The sequence below is a fragment of the Manis javanica genome, chromosome 12, assembly GCF_040802235.1.
Source record: "Manis javanica isolate MJ-LG chromosome 12, MJ_LKY, whole genome shotgun sequence".
NCBI classification, from domain to species: Eukaryota; Metazoa; Chordata; class Mammalia; order Pholidota; family Manidae; genus Manis; species Manis javanica.
Window position 1 is genome coordinate 40,076,523 of NC_133167.1, and position 15,792 is coordinate 40,092,314.

Consider the following 15,792-nt stretch of genomic DNA (forward strand, 5'->3'; position numbering starts at 1 on the left):
GAAACATAGTCCCAAATACATGCCATCGAGGAAGAAGCTATTAGGATAAGCCCAGAAACAGTGAACTGGACAGACGGCAGGGCTCTGCGGCAATCAGAGCTAGGTTATGGGGGGCCAAAGCGCATTCCTTTCCTGAGTCTTCTCCCTGAAACACCTTACTTATGTTTTAACATTGTGCTTATAGAGATTCAGCTCTTCTGGATTCTAAAGCCCTGCCCACTGCACACTGCCATGCTTGTAACAATGACTTAATAAATGTCTGCTGAATTAATTAACAATGAAATAATCTTTGGTATCTCCAGTTTATAACCTAGATGTTTTCCAGTTCTCTGAGTAATAACCTCACCCTAACATACTTAATGTTTTCTCCAGCCTAAAAATAGATGCCTTTTAAACTCACATTACTTGAGACTGGGCCAAAGCAACTTATTTTCAGAGTTTATATGACCATTGCTACACTGTCAAAAATTAATATGACAAAGAATGAAATATATGTAATTGAAATAACTGGACAAGTAGAGTGATTTGTACAGTCATCTAATCTTCATAAATTTAAGATATATTTTCTTCCTGAAAAGCCAAATTAAAAGTCATGTTTAGTTTTTTTCACAGAAAGATAAAAGCAGATGTTTTTCAACTTATAAAAATTAAATGATTTACATGTAGCCTTTTTTTTAAACACCAAATGAGTTTATTATACTTGAGGGATTTAGATTAGAAAACTTCATTTAATTTGAAAAGGGTATATTTTCAATTAGATTACTGTCAGGTGTAACCTCAGGAGTCTTTTTCAACTCAGCCACTTCTATGTAATTAAGCAAATGAAAGTAATTACCTTTGGCATCACAATTTGCTGTCTCTTGGTCATTGTTGTCTGATATTTTGTCTCTTGACACTTTAATAAGGTAGAGATGCCTCTCTCCAGATTTGGAACTGGATATCAAACAGACTTGGGCTCTATTCATTGCTACCTGCATTAAAGATGATAAACTTGAGATATTTTTTAGTCACACAATTTTTTAAAGAAAATCTATATGCCATAAGTTCCACAGGTATGCCTGAAAGCTTCTTTAATAAGGAATAAAAAGGCCAAATTACTGTGTATTTAAATACCTAAAAGAAAATGAAGAGACTGCTTTTTTCTTACCAAAGAAATTCGGGTCACACTACTTACCTTAGCAGAGAAGAAGAAGGCAAATTCACTTTAACTTTATAACACATGCACACACACACAACAACTTACCTGAAAAAAGCTAGACTTAAAAAGGATGTCATATCTGGAAAACATTTCTGCAAGGTGAACAATTTTGGCACATAGTAGTGTCTACAGGGCTAATGACTGATAAAATCATGGCTCTCACTTTTCTAAATACGTACTAGCATAGATTTTATTTCAGTTAATCTACAGTCAAGTTTACATTTTCATTAGAACTTTCAATTACATACCATAAATCTTTAAGTCTTTTGTCTATATCTGACTTTCACTTTAAAAAGTTTATTTAGTAGAATAAAATGGTTATAAAATAGCTATAATCTATATTTAAACAAATTCTAAACATTTAAAAAGCCAATAATGTTAATATAAAGAAAGATCATTACCCACCTTTAAAAGCATGGCCAACATGGTAAGTAAGGTATCCACATAACCATACATTTTGCCTTGTGAAAACAACAGAGTAGAACGATGAAGCAGTAACTTGAGTTCCTAAATAAATAAGCACATGACAATGAGTGTGACAAGATGCCTTTGCTGCAGGTTGTTTTGTTTGCATAGAGAAGTTCTGTCTTAGAAATCAAACCTTAAGGATATTTGTTTTATGATCTTTCACAAGAATTAAGACCCGATATTCTAGAAACTGTAATTTACAATGTCTAATAAGTGACTAAAATGATTCAAAACCATTTTCAAAACCATTTAATAAACTAAAACAAAACTTTTGGATACAACATGTCCTGAGAAGAAAGTTCTAAAATGCAGCCCACCAATGAAAACTTCTTTCTGTTACATGGCCTACCTGCTGTGCAGCATTTGCATCTTGTGCTAACGTGTCTGGATCATACATTGGTTCCAGAGCCTCCAGGGCTTTCTCAGGGCGGCCCAGCTGCTGCTGAAGTGTGGAAAGTGAAATTCTTGCATCCAAATGGAGGGGGGCCAGATCAACCACTTTCTCATAGCTTTCGGCAGCTCGCTCCATATAGCCTAAGGCCTTTAAACATTCTAAAATGTGTTAAAGCATAAATATGAACTACAGATTTGGAAGCAGGCCAAAAAATCATTTCTCCATTTTTAAAGAAATACAGTATAGCAATATAAAAAAGTTATAACAAGAACTAAATATATGCATATTTCTAGTACCTCAAAACAACTATCCCTTCTAATCTCCACTGATTAATCAATCTATTGATTTCTCTAAACCCAAACTGCTTACAAGGATTAATCAGTATACACGTACAATTTGGGGTTCTGCTTTATTCACCTGGCATTATACTTTCAACATTTTCCCATGTCTTCATCGGCCTTTTGAATGGTTATAATATTCAATCAAATTGATTATTTACTGAACCATATTACTTGACATTTAAGTTATTTCTAAACTTTTACTCTAATAAATAACACCACAGTAAACATCTTCAGGTTTAAAAATTGGCAGACCAGTTTAACCCTCAGATGTGTTTTGTTAGGCCATAGCGCTATAAAAAACACTGAGTTGTCTACATTTTTAAAAATCAGCATGTTTATGAAATCTGAGTTTCTGGATTCTTTTGAAAACTCTGGGGTTGGTGCAGTGGGTGCCCCATTCCCACACGGCACATCAGCCTAACGTGAGGAACAGCAGTATCCTTTAGACGGGGTTCCCCAGCTCCCTGCCCTAGAGCCTTCCCACTCGTGCATTTTACTCATTTTTGTTACCTGCCAGGCTCCAGAGTTTTGTGATCACCAATATAAACTACCACCTCTCACCTCACTCAATGATTTTCTCAGGACAAGTTCTCAGAAGCAAAGTTACTGGGCCCTATTCCTCAAATCTTATGCCAATCAATTATTAAATCCTATCCTTAGAACTTGAAAACGAATTCCTGTCAGCATTTCTTCTTCTCACCCTGATGGCCACAACAGTAACTGAAGCCCTTTCACCTCTTTCCTTTTTCACCATGATTATCTCCTAAAATGGGACTTCTGCTTTCTTGAACTTTAAATTTTTCAGACTTCTACTAAATTATCTTTCAGTTAAACTTTGATAATAAAGCAAGACTACTAAATATGGATGGATCATCATGACTACATTTTTCATTTTTCACTTTTAAAGATATTTTGTTATTATGCCACAGGCATTAATTCCTTTAATTATCTCTCTAATGTACCAATCCCAAATTTATGATTTTTAGATGACTCTGAAGTTTTAACCTTCCAATCACTGCAAAGCTACACAAGCTCACAATGGAAACATCACTTACCAGAATCATAATCATAATTAAGGAGGATGTGTCAAGTATCTACTATTAGCAACAGGAGCAGTTTCAATTATCACAGACTTAGGAAGGTGATAAAAACTCAACTCCCTGCTCATGTCTTAAAATTCAAATACACAAATAATAAAACTTTTAATGATGGTGTTACATTTGCATTCATATTCACCCACCTAAACAGAAGTGTCATTTTAATCATTAAGTGCTCTTTGCTATTTCATATCTGTGATATGTTTCAAAATACCCTAAAATGTCAACCAATGCTTTTCTAGTTATAGAACTTTTTGCCATGATGTAACATTTTAAGAACAATAAGAACTTTCTGCCATAATGCAGTATTTTAAACAAAGACTGTTCAAATTTCAATGTATCTTTTATGTTAATGCTATATGAAATCCTATTAGAATATTTTTGGCTTTCATACATTTCATTAAAAAATTCGGTTCTTTTTCTTAAGCTATATTTCTATTCTAAATGATTTATTGCAGATTAATGTGGATTTCCAATAAAATGGTACATAAAACCCAATCCTGAGCATATTTTCAGCTCAAAGAACATTGAGAATCCATCAAATTTTTCCCCAAAATGACATATTAAATATAAACCTGTAAAACTCTTCAAATATCAGATTGCACTCCAAGTCTGACAATCTATTACTAGGAACCAAACCCTTTAGTTAACACAGGTAAAAGACAGGTATTTAAGGTATTTTTAACAGGGACATGTTAATGCCTCTACTTCAGTTGGTACCATTAAGTGAATCATTCCTCCAAACCACTAGTGAGGCGGGCATCACTCGGTGGCATGACAAGTGAAAACACTGACTTTCAAAAAACTGCTCTGCAATCAGAAATACTTTCACTAAGACATTAATATTCTCTAACAATCACTGCATCTTTGGAAAGTAAGTTCTTGCCTGCTTATGTTATTAAAACTTCTTCCTCCCACAAAAAGGTATTACCTGCATGCCGAAGCCAAACTACTGCAAGGTTGTATCTTTCAGAGCAAACCAATGCACTAAGGAGAGGAAGTGCAGAATTATATTCACCAACATCCAGAAAAGCCTCAGCAACATCTAGATAGAGGTCTCCCATATCTTCAGGATTCTGTTCCACTAGTGCTGTCAGGAGAGGCTAGGATGCAAAACAAAAGCCTGAAGTCAAACATTCATTACAACTATGCACAGCTATATATATTTTTCTTTTTAACTTAAATATTGGTCATCTGAGGCAAGCATAAAAGGAGCAAAGCTTAATAAAAATAGCTTTAAACTGTCACTTTTTTCTACTCATTTCTGTATCTTTATTAAAAAGAACTCATACTGCTATCATCCACTCATTCAACTTTTGAAAGCCGGTTAGAAGGCAGGTATAGCAGCAGCTAAGGCCACTGATTTGTTGGGCTCCTCCTCTAGCAGGTCAAACATACCCAGGCTCCAGGGCCTCTGTGCTTGCCCATGTTTCAGGGAAGCTGTTCTTTCCTGTATCTACACGGCTTACTTCCTCACTTCCTTTATGTCATTATTTAAATGTCACATTCTCAAGGAGGCCTTTCTTGACCCAACTTATTTAAAATTGCCAACTCCTCCCATCCCCAATGTTTTCTATTCTTTTCCCCTGTTTGATTTTTCTCAGAGCACTTATCACCAACTAACAGCCTATATTTAATGTATTTATTTTATTTATTACCTATTAATCCCACTAGAACAAAAGAATAATTAGAGCAGGGATTTCTCTATTTATTCAATACCTCCTCCTAAGGTCTGCAAAGTGAATGCTCAATACATTTTTTATTCAATGAAATACTTAGCAAAAAGTCAGCAAAAGAGAATAGCTGTAACAAATTACCAATTGTTTAAAAGGCCTAATCATATATTCTTATTTTTCTCATTTTGAAAGAAAAACAAATTACTATAATTAAAAGTTCCAAAACACTTTTATTCACACAAAAATAATTTGATGCTTATGGCGACTTCCTGATTATTAAGAAATGTGAAGTCAGGGTCAATTTATAATTTCTTGTCATCTACAAAAAATAACGTGGATTTGATCTGAATGTTACTTACATTAAGTGGTTCGAGGATATTGAGATGTACAAGGCAGACCATCAGCTTCACTGTGATGTCTATTGGTATGCCATCAGGGATAGTGCAGGTGACATTCTCATTAGCTATGGGTTAGACAGATAAAAGGCAGTTCCCACGTGTGAGAGCTTAGAATGTGGGGCAAATGAAGCAAACTACCTTCTATGTGAGAGCACATTTACTTCATTCAAAGCAAGTGATTCTATAATCAATTCAAAGTTTGGCCAACTCTGCTACTAGATTCTTATCCCTCCTTCAGTCTGTCCTTTGGTAGCAATTACCCTTCCTAATCCTTTCTGAATATCTTATGCACTTACCCGAAACCTACATGAACTCCCACACCTCTTATCAAAACTACAGAGAACTAAAAAGCCAAAAATGACAAATAAGGATATCTGAGCTCTCTTTTTCCCTTCTTGAATTCAAAAGCATCTTTTTCGTCTTCACTACAAAGAGGATGAGAAAGGGATAAAACAATACTGTGTTGTCTTCTAAAACAATTACAGCAAAACAATTTTTAAAGCACTGGGAAGTTAATCAAAGGGATTTTTATCTGCATTTAAAGTATTTTATATTTTGAAAAGTCTAATAAATTCCAAATAAGCTTCCATATCAGAAAAAGCTGAAGCATAGAGGGTTATCAGAGATTCATCTGAAATGGTAGAATAAATTTTAAATTATGTTAAAATGAAGTAAGTTTGATCTGTTTTCTAGAACTTGTCATATAAATTATAGTACTGAATAAAATTACCAAGAATAAGATATGGACAAGCTTACTTAAGCGACTTTGTATCACTTACTCCAAAACAATACCTAGTACCAGAAAACCAGCTTAAGAAACTTATTCTGCTCAATGAGAGTCCCAATACGTAAATTTACTCACACTAGAACGTAAGTTCCATGGGGATAAGGCCTAGTCTAAGTGACTTAAGGCTATATCCATAGCATATTTCTTCTGTAGCCAGTAGCTATGGTATACCAATTAGAGATATAGTGTGTACAATGTGTAAATCAAAAGTTTGATTTCAGAAATAATCACAAAGTAAAACTCAACTTTATGTTGAAAATAAGACACATGCCTAAAATCATCTAAGTCAGGAAGGCTGAAAATAAAAGGACAAAGATAGAGCAGACAAATTCAAACAAAAAGAAACTGGAGGTCACACTCGCATTATCACACTAGGTAGAACTCAGGTCAAGAAGGCACTTTATAAATCCTACAGGGCAGTGCTACTCAAAGGGTATAGTCTGGGACCTGTGGCAATCCACAAACTATTACCAGTTTAATCAGATAGGTGTAAGAGATTGAGACCAAGTATTCAGGCACTTTAATGCCAACTTGACAATGCTAAAAAATACAGTATATATTATTTACAGCCCTAACAGCTGAAATAATACTGTACTAACATTTAACAGCAGTTTCTTTTAAAAAGCTTATATTTTGTCACTGACACTTTATTCTCCTGAACTCTCATTAGGTCATTCACATTTACAAGAATCAAAAAATGTGAACCTCAATTAACCCATCAATAAATGTTATTTTTTTAAATGCATATGAAAAACAATCATCTTTGCTCACTTTGGAAGTGTTTTAATCTCCTAGTCTTCTGGACATATCTTTTTCTTTGAAGTTATTTCACCAACTCTAAGATGCCACAGATTTCAGATGCACCATTATTTTATATACTAAGAAAGAAAAACACCACTAGTTCAACTATGACATGTCATTGATTGAAGATGTTTCCTGAATTCAGGTATGCTAACTCATTAAAAAAGTAAAAAAAAGAGGGAAGAAGGAAGGATGGATCAATAAAATATAGAAAAATGTATTAAACAAAATGTATAAACTATATGTACAATTAAAACTTGAACACAGCTCTGTATTTCTTTCATATTTTCCAAAACAATGGAAAGAACAATTTTCAACATGAATATAATTTTTTTGAAGAAAGATCTTAAACAGAAATTATGGCTGCAAAATAACAACTTAACTGGAACTTGGCTCTAGGCTAGGCCATGTACAATAAAAGTATCAAAACTGGCAGAGCCCTTCAGATGCCCTCATTCATGCTGTGATAGCATTACAATTCCTATTCCTGACAGCATTACAATCCCTGCTCCTTACTCTAGTCACTCTACTATCTGAATCACTCGGAGAAAGCACCCTATCTGGTCCTGTCCATACCAAGCAGTGATCCCACACCCTGTGACCTCAGTCGGAAAGGCACTTCCCCATGGGTGTCCGCTTAAAATATACTTCTAGAAACAGCCTCTGATCTTTTATATCACCCTCCTCTAGTTTCCCAAAATGCCAGTTTTACTATGGAAATTATCACACAGTTCCTTATTGTATACATTTCATTTGAACCCATATTCTCCTCACTTCCTTGAGGACAGAAAATGTCATACTCATCTGTATATTCCACACACACCTACCGGAGGCACTTACAAGAAACTTTGACATAACTGGTCTTTTTATTTCCCAACAAGTTTTCACTTCAGTATTGATTTGTCCCTTATCATGGGCTTGATTCTCTACAAATTAGCATAAATGGATTTATGTAAATGGTTACTTCTTTCCATTAGGACACATCATGTAAATAAAAGGGTTCTGTTTTCAAATAATCATGCCTTAACCCAAAGGATTATATGATGATGGAATCTTTAGGTCTTATGACAGGGTAGGGAGGCAGCTATTGTGAAGCAGGCAGGGCTCAGTACCAAGGGCCTCCCCTGCTTCCCCAGCACCACCAAAGCCTCATTGGGTCTAGGTGGAGGGTACAACACAGGAACCTCCTTGCATGACCAGGGATATCTACTCTGCTCATAAAGAAGATCAATTTGTTGAACCTCACTTAGGGTCTTGCCTGTTAGTATTTTCATACAACAGGTTAATGGGCAAGCAAAAAGCTGGGATGGGGGAATGAGCTGAAACACTGCAAGCTACACTTCAGGTGTGACTTTCTAACCAGCTGCCTAATTATACATTTAAGTGTTCAAACAATGTAGGATAATATTGATTTCTACTTTTTATGTGAATGTTTAACTTCAAAGTAGAATTTTTTTCAATGACAGCATTTTAAGACCATTTTGAAAAGTAAATTGCTTTACATTTAAAGGTTTCTGATAAGCTCTTCACTAATCCATTCCTTTTGCACATATCACTAAGAGAGCCTGGGTCAGTGAGAAATACTGCATTCAAATGGATGTACTGAGAAATTGAGGACTGAAAACAAATTTTTAAAAATTACTTTCCTATGAGAAAATGTAATAATCATGGAAAATGTAATGAAATCTTTGTGAGGAAAAAACGCTTCTTGGGAAAATGTTATAAGAACATTATAGATTTCCAAATGCCACATTATGAACAAGAGAGGATTACATACACTTCAATATGCAGAATATGGCAGAAAATGCAGACATAATCATACTACAACCTTTACTCTCTTCTGGAGCGCCTTCTTCTGTAGTTTTCTTTTCCAGCACAATTCCAGAAAAATCGTAATTACCTAAAAGAAGGGGAAAAAGGAAATGACACAATAGGTATGTTTAAAAAACCCTTTTCACAGTGCAAAAATTTGTACAGTTAATCCAAATAATCATTATAACATATAAAACAGATAAGTGGACAATAAAAAGCAACAGTACATCTCTCTACAATAAGGAACCGCTGTGATACGGTTAACATTTTTATATCATATCTTATATCACATTAATGCTTAAGTATATAATTCCTGTGCACCAAACCAACCTACTTTTCCCAACAGCTTAGGAACTGAATCATAGCAATTAGTCCGGCTGCCAAGTCCTGCTACCCTGAAATACAGATACATCTGGCACTGCGATAATGGCAAAAGCCTTTACCATATGATAACTACACTTTATACTGCATATGGAATTACTATAGAATCTAGAAATCTGTTTCCATACAGACTTCAATATATAATTTAGTGTACAAGTTATTTAACATATATAACTAAAATAAAGAATAGTCAATTTGTAGGAATTTCTAGAATACAGAAACATATCAAAATCTAGTGAAGAAACTCATTACGTGTTCCTACCTCCAAAGCTCTGTCATATTGTTTGTTAGAAATGTATAGTTCAGCTGCTATGTTAACATCCTCCATGGAGACAAGGGCCTGGTGTTTTGAGAAAGCTTCTTCAATTATGTTAATAGCTGAAGTAACATCATTGGCTTCATAGTAACTCCTAAAAAAATAAATGGCAAAACGGATGAGTACTTACTTCAGATTACAGAATTACACTATAAAACTCATTCCTTGCTAGGCCCTTTATTAACTATGAATTTCATTTTCTTAAACTTTGAGAAGAGAAAAAACTCTTCTTTAAAATCATCATCACGGTTAATCTAGAGAAAGCCGTGCTATGTCAGTGTAACGTCTCAGTGTCAAGCGTCTCACTCTCCAGAAGCTGCCTCCTATCATCCCACCTGAGGCCTCTGTAACCCAACACGGACAACTCTGCTATCTCACTGGGCTCGACAGAGCACTGATCCTGCCACCTTTTCACTCACTGTCTCTGTGCCCTTCCTGTCCTCACGTGCCTCCTCCTCCAGGGTCCAACACTGTAATTCCTCCCTTGCACATCTCAGTTCTCTTGCCCTTCTCTCCCTTTATTAATCTGATAAACCCCCAACCAAGTTAATAAAAATATGCCTACTCTCTAACACCACCTGTCAAGCTGACCATGCTGACTGGACTCACTAGCCTCAAGTGCACCCATCATGCTGACCAGAAATCTTACTAGGTGTTTAGTCCAGTACTCTTCAAACTTGAATGTGCATACAGAGTAACTAAGATCTTGTAAAAAAAAAAAAAAAAAAAAAGCATATTCTGATCCAGTAGAGCTGGGGCAGGGCCAAGATTTTCTACATTTGTGACCCATTCTCAGGTGATCAAATGCTGCCCGTCTGTGGGGTAGCAGGGAACCAAGGACCTGGACGACTATTTCACATCTTCCCCTCTCCCGTCAAACCTCTAATACTCTCCCATCCTTACTCTCTATGATGACCGTACTTCTTATTTTACAAAGAGAATCAAATTGACACATCCCACATACTCCCAGCACATCTTCCAATTTATGCACACCCATGGCTCTATCCTCTGCTTTCTCCACTTATAAGATCAATTAGATCCCATTCCCTACAACCTGACTCAAGGATATCACCCAAGCAATTGTCCCTTCTTTCATATATCTTCAAAGAGTCTCTCAATTGTGGATTATCCCATCTCAATACAAGTATGTTACAATTTTCCCCAACTTAAAAAAGATCTCTCACCCCAGTAGCCCATTCCAATCACCTCCCATTCTTATGCACCCCTAACAAGTTTCTCCAAAGAGCACCTATCTCCCAAAACCCTCCCCCCATCTCCAATGTCAACAGTCAGTCCTCATTTTACATGACCTCTCTGGAGTACTCCACACACATGATCATTCCTCCTCCCTCAAGTGCTTGCTTAAGTAAATTTCTAGACTACCATGTTCTTAGTTTCCCCCTACTTTACTGTCCATTTCCTTTCAGTCTCCCTGTTTCCTCCTTATCTTACTGACTTCTAAACACAGGAATGCCTCAGTGTTTAGTCCTCAGAACTCTCCCCTTCTCTCTCTCTTACACACACACACACACACATCACCTCCTATCACAAAATCCTCAGAGTCTAGCCTTCAGAATGTATCTAGAATCTGATTACTTCTTACCTCCTCCTGCTGCCTTTGTCCTGGTCCAAGCTACCATTATCTTGTCAATGAATTATTGCAATAATTTCCTAACTGGTCTCCCTGCTTCTGCCCTTACCACTTCTTGATCTATTCTCAAAAGAGCAGCCAGAACTGATGCATTTAAAATTAAAGTCAAACCATGTCAGTCTCATACTCAAAACCTTCCAATTGCTTCCAAACATACTCAGAGTAAAAGCCAAGTCCTCACAATGCCCACAATTGCCAAGTGATCTTTTCCTGACACCTCTGACCTTACCTCCTGCTATACTCCCCTTAAGCCCTCAGCTTCCATGTTGTTCCCTAGGCATACCTCTGCACGCCATTTCCTTTGCCTCTGATACCCTTCCCTAAATATCTGTTCCCATACCTCTTTCAGTTTACTTTCAGGTCTGTATGACCACTACATAAGGAATTAAGTTCTTCTCTAATCACCCTACTTAAAATAACACACTCCTGTCCTTCAACTTCCTGTCCTCCTTGCCAGCTTCATTTTTCTTCATATCCCTTATCAATAGGTGACATACCATATCTTTAGCTGTTTCGTGTATTGCCTGTGTCCCCTAACTACAATGTAAGTTCCACAAGGGAAGGGAATATTAAAACTCACTCAATAATGATCTCCTAGTGTCCTGTACAGTGTCTAGCACATCACTTACATACAATAAATACTTCTGGAGGGAAAGTAGGGACCAAGTAAAAGCCTAATCAATCAGAAATTACAGTAACAGAATTCCACATAGAAAAGATTTCTATGGCAGTGGCAGAACTGCTCATCACCACCCTTTCTTAACAAAAGTGTTATAAATAAAGTGGAAAACAAAATTACTACATAGACAATCTAATAGTTTATTAAGTAACTATTAATAAATTAACTGGACTAACTACTAGGACAGCTACAGATATGACAGCAGATAACCTGGGAAGATCCTCAATGCTCATTATATATATACATCAGGAATCAAATTAGGGTTGCTTTACCTTAACAAACTTCCTAAAAAAGCTTCTAGTACTCCTATATAAACCCATCCTGGGGAGGATATGGGGTGATTTCACAGCTAACCATCTTCACAGCAATGGCCATAGGATTAAAAGGGTTCACCCCTAAGACACCCAGATAGGGATGGTTGCTCCTAGGCTGAAATACTCTATGTAACAAATATCCCTATAATAGACAGCATACCACAAGGCATCACTTAGCCAAAATATTTTCTGCTATAATTGATGTACAGCATATCAGAGGAATAAATGCAATAGATGCAGTATTTTAGATGCATGTGTCAACCATAAAGAAAATTTTTTATCTTAAAAATGTTATTCTAGTACTGGCTCAAAATAAAATGATTACATAAGATTCAGATTACAAGCATTTCCTTAGCACATCACTAATAAATAATTCAAAATGTTACTGCAAATACACATAACTGAGTACATAAATGCACAAACATCAACTAAGTTATGAAAACCTGAGAACCTAGTCATCCTTTCAGAATATGCCCCATTTTTAATCTTCTGAGCACTTGGAAGGTAATCATGTATACAAATTATTCCAAGCACTAACACAGTTAACTTGGAAATGGGAAAGTACTGAAGAAGAAAAAACAAACAAACAAACAAACAGAAAAGAACTGGGGAAAAAAGAAAACAAAAACCCAAAATACAGGAAGTAAAACGTATTTTTGACTTCTTAAAATGTATATTCTAGTTCGAATATATGCGTTCAATTCTAACATGATTAACAAGGTTTCACTCCAAACTTACTTTGCCGTATCTCTAGCCAACTGCATGAAGCGTTCTCCATCAGATGGAGACAATAGGTTTAAAATACGCCTATAACCATCCATTGCCATTTTATGATCTCCCATCTGTTCATAGAGGCTTGACCGCTCCCACAAATAACGGACATTAGTAGGTTCATATTTAAGAGCTAAAGAGAAAAAATGGAATATAAATTATGATTTTTCACAACAAGGGGTTCATGGTACCTGGGTGTGACCCATCCTTTTTTCTGAAAATTTAATAAACACTCTAAACCAATTCTCCAACGGTTATTCTGGAGGACACCTACCTTCACAGGAACTCCCAGCTAGGTTTGATCCAAGACCAGAAAGAATCTGAATCTCCATATTAATCTTCATTGGTCACTCTTAGTGTAATGTTAACCCTCAAGAAATAGCCCTAGAACTAACACTGACCTCAGTGGGAAACAGAAGTTAATGCTCTACCAACTTTTGTCCTATAGTAACTCACAATATAAAGTTGCTAATAAACATGAAAGCAGAGGAACCCCAAATACTTATCTCCAGTAGAACAGAATATAAAGAATAAATATATTTCATCTAACATCACCCCAGAGTAGCAAGTGAAGTTATCAAAAAACTTATTATGTAACATTTTATCAAACAGAATGAGAAAAACATTCTAATTACCTTTTGTGTAGCAAAAAATAGCCTGCTTAATATTATCTTGTTCCAGAGACATTTCTGCCAATCTAACCCATTCTTCAGTATTACTGGGATTTAAATGTGCAGCAATTAACTCAAACTGCAAGGATTTCTCCATGTCGCCTTGGTCCTCATATATCATGGCAAGAGTAGAAAACGGCTCATAAGCCAGAGGAGCTATAACAAATTCAAAAAACAAACTCTATTAGCTGAGGAAAGAGACTTGAGTAAATGTCACTCCTATGGCTCAATAGTGATCCGTTTTTTAATACTTAAACTCTTAAATCGCTCTAGCAGAATCATACAAACTATTTAGTGGGATTGAGAATAAACATGAGAACGTATTTACTTTACTCTCATACACTTCAAAATTTTTTAAGTATTATTTTCTCTAAGCAAAGTATAATTTCATGAAAAACCATACTCTCCACCATAACCCGCATGAAAATTCCTCTTTGTTAAGGCTAAATGCGGCTCAGTAAGTCAGCGAGTTCATCCCAGTGAGCATCAGCCACATCAGGGAGTTGAATTCCATTGATCGAGCAACCACACCAAGGAGTAGTCATGGATGAATGGATAAAGGATATCTAAGTAGCACCTAAACCCAGAATATCAAAGTGGATGGTTAATCTGCATTGCTGAAATAAAGCTTCTGAAATGAAAGTCTAAGATCAGAAACGTTTAAAATCAAAGATAATTGTCAAAAATAAACAGTTATAAACTGAAATAACGGAACAGATAATACTGGAAAGGAGGAACCAAACAAAATATCCCGAAGGAAGAAGTTTGGTTAATCTTATTTTTGATGGGGTAAAAAAGAAAAAGCAGTTAGCTGAAATTATCCTAGTGAGTAATCCCGGAATGTACAGACTTCTAAAAGGACCCTTGTCCAGATGTAAGGAAAGGCCAAAGTACTGAAAAGATAAAAGTTCACGTATGAGAACGACTCAAGACACATCAGGAAAGCAAAATAGTAAATACAAGTGATTAGTCAAAAAGTCACTAATGAAGATACCCTTCACTATGCCCAGGATGTGTAGTTTAATGGAAAACGACAAGTAAAGAGTGTGTCTTTTTACCAAAAAGTAGATTAAAATAATCTAGCACTGCCTGATCTGAAAAATGGAAGGATAAAAGAGCCCTTTTAAAGTGGTTTTAACATAATGTATTTGCCATATCGAAAAAAGGATAACATTACAAAAAACCTAAAATCCCTAAAATGAAACATAAAAAAACAAACAAATAAAAAGAAAAAAGATTCCTGTAAAAGTTCAATAAACATTAATGATATTTCACTGAATGTGAATATCATTTTCTGGTGATGACCCCTATTCAATGCAAACTGGCAAATCACTGTTGGCACAATCCCCTCCAAACTTCTGACTATATTTTCCAAATAATACAGTATGACTATGTCATTAGACTATGTCAATAGAGTATGAAATTGCTATTGTCAGTAATCCCCACTGAACACACCCTGTCTTATGATTTCCATGCACATCAATATTGCCTCTTCACGTTCTCCTCGAGCAAAGCGAATGTTGGCTTCACCCATGAGACCTCTCAGAGCTCTGGGAAGTTTACTCCGAGGCCTCTTCTCCTGTACAGAAGAAAAATGACATTTAGATTAAAATATAGTCATGTCTTAGATTTCAATTCCAATCAAGTTAATAAATACCTAATACAGAATGGAAGTGAAATTTTCCTTTAAAACTTTTCAGAGTTCCAAATTGAGAACTAAGGACTAAATGGCTGCAGTTCTAACTGACTTATTAACGTTAAAGTCTGTATTTGAGGAAAAAGTCTAAAACTCAATCTCAGGAAAGAATGAAAATCATTCTATAATACTCTTCAAAAAGAAACACCTTAGAAAATTAAAACAAAAAGCAAACAAAAAAATCTTCCTGCAGTAGAAAGTTCAAAGCATAGCAAAATGTAAAAAAATGTAAAAACTAAAGTGGTCAGGGATTACTAAACTATTAATTAGAAAAATAAATGTAGACCTGGATGCTGCAAAATGGATTTATATGCCAGAAGATTTATGATCTACTGAAGATC

General features: G+C 35.6%; 1 pseudogene; it reads right to left on the reverse strand.

The window, feature by feature from the left end:
- The window catches only part of LOC140845017 (general transcription factor 3C polypeptide 3-like), a 30,570-nt pseudogene that overhangs the window by 9,732 nt on the left and 5,046 nt on the right, over positions 1 to 15,792 (reverse strand).